The sequence below is a fragment of the Mustela erminea genome, chromosome 1 (assembly GCF_009829155.1).
Source record: "Mustela erminea isolate mMusErm1 chromosome 1, mMusErm1.Pri, whole genome shotgun sequence".
Taxonomy (NCBI): Eukaryota; Metazoa; Chordata; class Mammalia; order Carnivora; family Mustelidae; genus Mustela; species Mustela erminea.
Window position 1 is genome coordinate 145,600,512 of NC_045614.1, and position 5,777 is coordinate 145,606,288.

The window sequence follows — 5,777 nt, forward strand, 5'->3', positions numbered from 1 at the left end:
CCCTATATTATCTGGTCAACCTCATGATCTCTCTCCCACCTCATTTCCTACCACTCTCTTCCATCGTGCCATAGACACAGAAGTCCTCTCTATGTTCTCTAAAAATCCCCTGCTTGTTCTCTTAGGATTTTATCACTTGCTGTTTTCTGCACCTAGAGTTTGTTCCCAAATCTTGCCATGACTTACTGTCTTGCTGCTTTTTAGGGCCTCCCTAATGTTACTTCCCTGACATTCTGTGAAACATACCCTCCAGACCATGTAGACTCACTTTTCTTCTTTATGGGTTTGCGGAAAGCAAGAGTCATAATCACAAATGTTACTCTAGAAGACATGTTGTTTGTTTGTTTGTTTGTTTTACTTTGTTTTAGAAAGAGAGAGAGAGAGCAGTGGGGAGGAGCAGTGGGAGAAGGAGAGAGAATATCCTCCTACATGGGTCTCAGTCTCACGACCCTGAGATCATGACCCAAGCCAAAGTCAAGAGTTGGACACTTAGCCAACTGAGCCACACAGGCACCCATAGAAGACATATTATTTTAATAGAATCTTTGCTATTTATAGGAATTTTAGAAGCCTCAAGCAAAAGTGGGTTCCAGCTGCAGAGCTCTCTCGGAAGACTGCCAGGACCTTATGGGGCATCCCTCATCTCCACAGATGGTCTGGCATTTAGACCCAGCATGTGCAAAGTTACAGTATTCAGCGACTGTTACTCAGACAATAACGTGATGGAAAGATCATAATCTCTTACTCAAGTGAATCTTACTACTTTTAATGTTTGTATCAGTTTGCTGGCTTCTACAGAAATGTAGAATTGCTCTCAAAATCATTCCATGCACTTCATTTATCGATCAACCCATTCTTGTGCTATGGGTGCCCCTTCCATTTGCTGGTATCCCAACATTTGTTAATAGACTGGAAAGGGGGAATGAAGTTAGATTGGCTGTCCTGCAGCCTGCAAAGTTGGAGATTAGTTTCTACATTTACAGGATTGGTGAATATAATAAGCCTAGAGACATATCAAGGCGGGGAGTGGGAAGAATGCAAAGCAGTGCCTCTTTGCACCATTCTCATTTTTGAGCCCCTTCCACGTAATGTGCAATCCTTTTAATTCTCTGCTGTAACAGAGAGTTGGTCTCCCTCTTTGACCTCCATGACTTTCCTCCTTTTTCTATTAATATTTCCAGATCCACTGAGCACAGAGTAGAGTGTGCGACTTAAATGGGACTATCCACAGCAGATGCTCATCTAATCTCCTCTATGTCCCAATTCCTCACTGAAAAAACGTGTAGGGTCTTTCACATTGTTTTGCTTAAATGGGACATTTTATTTCAATAGTTATTTTATTCATTCAATTTAAAAATATAGAAGTCAAACCATCCATACTGTTCATGTTTTAAAAAACATGAATGTCCAGAGAGCACCTTTGGGAATTTTCACTCAGGAAAACTTATCTAAAGGAACAAAATATCCCAGCCCAGAATTTATTACTGATATATCGCCTCATGTTTTCTTGTGGATTTTTGCTTAAAGAGAGCAACTCATAAGGGCAAAAGGGTGGAAAAACCATTCTAGAAATGTAAACTACTAAGTGTTATTAAAGCAGAGCTTGTGGATTTCTACAGCAACCCAAGGTATATTGGTATTCAGAATTTGTTATGGGCTTTAAAGAAAGGATGAATGATACTTAGTTTAGAAAGCCGGGCAGCAACTGCTTGTATGTCCGAGTTGCCACCAAAGCCAACCTTTACTCCTGTTAGGTCTGTGATCAAAGGAGCGAGACTGATACAAAGCGAAGGTCAAGCAAAGCTTTATTTCAAGCCAACCATCGAGAATCAAACTGTTCAGGGCTGCCTCTTCCAAAGAGGGCAAGCCACTCCCAGCCTCACAGACAAGCGTTTATAGAGCAAAGGCCATGTGGTTGAGCCTGGCCACACACAAGTGGCCAATGAGATTGCAACACACAGAGAAAGCTGCACAGTCATACTAGGTCACACACAGGTGGCCAATTGAATTACAATTCACCCCACAGTAGCTATTTGAACTAGCCTATCACCTTGGGCAGAAATGGCACCCAAAAGGTGCCCAAAAGGCGGGGCCCACACTCCTTGGTAGCTAGGGAGACAGTATGCACGCTCCACTGATTGGATGTCTCCACTTGGCCCGACTCATCCCTGCTTTCCGGCTCTGTTATCTCCACCTGATCTGCCCTGCCCTTGTATTTGGGCGCTGTTACCTAGGACTGGTCGACTATATTTTACTAGTTTCCCGGACTTGCTTTTAAGTAAGTCCCCTGAGGGAGAGGGCAGGGTCATTTAAAGTTTTACTGCATAAATAACAAAATCACCGTTTAACCGAGATGAAATCGCTCTGGCTAAATAGGTCCTTACAACTCCCATTTTCCGAATGTCACGCAGGATCACAAGAGAACATCTGCATGGGCCCTTTGGTTTGTTCATGCCAATGCCTTCACTGAGGCCCAGCCAGGCCAGTGTTGTCGCTAGGATACCTCCCTACCCACTTTGGGCCTTGGGATTCTTTCTCCCATAGGACTACTAAAATCAAATCTTCTGGTACTCTGGATTTTGAATATATTTGCTCCGAACTAATACTAGGAAAACAAAACAAACGGGGAGTAACAGTAAATAACAAAATGGGTGATTTCCCAAGGTTGCAGTTTCTCACAAGCTTCTCAGAATATTCCTCTGGGCTACAGGTCCCAATTTCCTTAAAGAAAATTTCTCCTTATACCTAATGCCACACACATGTGTATGCATGCACATACAAACGTACATTTCCATCACTACCTTTAGCGCTACCAATAAGGCAGGGCTAATGGAATCGATGCCTCCTTTGCTCAAAGGGATAATATACATTCTGGTGACTTCCAGACTGGGTTATGCTAGCTCACTCAGCTTCTATCTTATTCAAGAGTGGCCTCTTTTGGAATTTCCTTATGTAAAATGACTCCTAGCTTAAAAGAATTAGTAGCATCCTCTACTGAGCTAGGTTATTGATGAAATTGTATGAAAACTGTTTCCTAAATAATCACAGACCTCTCAGATTCAAACATTCTAAGTATATATTCCCTTTTGCCCACATAGGCAAACATATATAAATTAACTATACCTAGTATTAATATACCTATTTCATGAGTTAACATTATTTTTCTATGAACTCTGAACTAACAGAATTTTCTATGAACTACCCCTATTAATTTTTTTAAGAGGATGTACCTGTTAAACACATAAACCTGCAATTACTGGCCTTGCACTGCTTTTGGCATGAGAGTCTAATCCTTTATCTTTTCAGATAGATTTATTCTGGAGAATGTTTTTATAATAAAAACTGAGTTGTTGACAAAATATTTTCAGTTACCATTTTCTTATTTCTGGGCCAGACAAGTCCTAATCAAGGTAATATATAAATAGGATATCTGGGTTTTTTTTTAAAGAGTATTATACAAAATCTTTGGAGAGTTTTCATTGGTTATATATTTCTTTTTTAATTTAAATTCAGTTGATTAACATATAATGTATTATTTGTTTCAAAGGTACAGGTCTGTGATTCATCAGTCTTACACAATACCCAGCACTCACCACAACACATACCCTCCCCAATGTCCATCACCCAGACACCCTATCCCTCCCACGCCCCTCTCCTCCAGCAACCCTCAGTTTGTTTCCTGAGATTAAGAGTCTCTTATGGTTATATATGTTTCTTAAACCAAACAGACACTTCACACTAAACCAGTGGCTCACAGATCTGACCATCCATCAGATATTCCTTGGGCACTTGTTAAAACACTTTTTGTTATGCCTCACTCCCACTTTCCAATTCAGCAAGTCTGCAGTAGCCAGAGAAACTGCATTTCTGATAAATTCTTAGGCAATATTAATGCTACTGATCTCCAGACCAAACTTTGAGAACCATTCAGCAAACTGTTTGGCTGCATGAATCTGAAAGGGTGTTACAACCCAAAATTATTTATGGCGGTAACTATCTCATGAAATAGTTCCAAGTCTCTACATATATAATTTACCAATCACAATACAGGTCATTTTGACATTAAAATAAATCGACCCACAAATCAACAAATATTTATTGAGTTTGGAAGAGTGCCAAGAGTATTCAGTCCATAGTCAATGCTAATCCCAGCTTTACAACTAACGGTGGTCTTGGTGCCAACCCTCAGTCTCCCTAGACCTGAGTTTCCACAGCTGCAGACTGAGGGGAGTGGGCAAGATGAAGCGTCAACCATATCTAAAAGCACTGTTGATTCTTTGCATCTATGACATACAAGCCAATGTGCTGAGTGAAGTGAGGGTGTGTGAAACATAGAGCTTTCTCCTTTGCTGGGAACACAAGATACATACCCAGAAAAAGGTACAAGCCAAAGGGAAATGGTGCTTCAGAATTCATCCTGGTGGAATGATGTGAGGAAAACCACCTCTTCACTCAGGTTCAGACTAAAGGAATTTGGACCTATTCTATAATATTAATAATACCTTTTTTTGTTTTTCAAATATTCAGACTACTTTCCTTTCACCTTCATTCACTAAAACATAAATAAGACGTAACTGTGTTATGTCCATGAATAGTCTCCCTGAGTTATGGAGTAAATGCAGATTTCCAAGATGAGCTAAGTTTATAAAATATAACCATATATACAAACACATGAAAGTGATAGCAATGGCTCAGTTACGGAGTTGTTATCCACACACAGCATGTTCATAGGCAGATAGTCTTGTACCTTGCTATCATGTTAGTTTAGGACTTTGAAAAAAATCAGCATGATTAGAATTCTATCAAATTATGTCCTAAATGTGTAAATGTATTACATGAATGCATATATTTTTAGTTCTTTTCTTTTTTAAAATTTAATTTAAGTTTTTCAGTGTTGCAAGATTCATTGTTCATGTACCACACCCAGTGCTCCATGCAATCCATGCTCTCCTTAATACCCACCACCAGGCTCACCACCCCCACTCTCTCCCACAAAACCCTCAGTTTGTTTCCTAGAATCCACAGTCTCTTATGGTTCATCTCCCCTTCTGATTTCCCCCAACTCACTTCTCCTCTCCACCTCCCAATGTCCTCCGTGCTATTCCTTATGCTCCACAAGTAAGTGAAAGCATATGATAATTGACTCTCTGATTTATTTCACTCAGCATCATCTCCTCCAGTCCCATCCAAGTTGATGCAAAAGTTGGGAATTCATCCTCTCTAACAGAGGAAATGTCTTTCGCTTTTCTTTCTTCCCTCTTTCCCTCCTTCCTTCTTTCCTTTGTTTCTTCCGTTTTTCCCTTTTTCTTTTAAAAAATTTGTTTACTTATTTATTTGAGAGAGAGTGAGTTAGAGAGAGCAGGAGAGGGGAAAGGGTCAGAGGGAGAAGCAGACTTGCCACTGAGCAGGGAGCCTGATGTGGACTAGATACTGGGACTCTGGGATCATGACCAGAGTGGAAGGCAGTCACTTTACCCACTGAGCCACTGCGGTGCTCCTTTTTCGATAAATACTTACTGGGACCTGTAAGACAAATGGAAATGCCCTGAGTAAAGTCAGGACAAACAGCCTAAAACCAAGCCAAACGGCTGAACAAGTTACTTTACCTCACTAAGCTGATTTCTTCAACGGCAACACTGTTATTGTAAGCTTCATTTGAGATAATATACATAAAGCTTTTAGTGAAGGGCCTGCCACATAGTAAGAAAATTTTATATCTTCCTAACTCCTCCGAGTACACAGTGTGATGTAGGACTAGAAACTTGAGTGACTTGAAA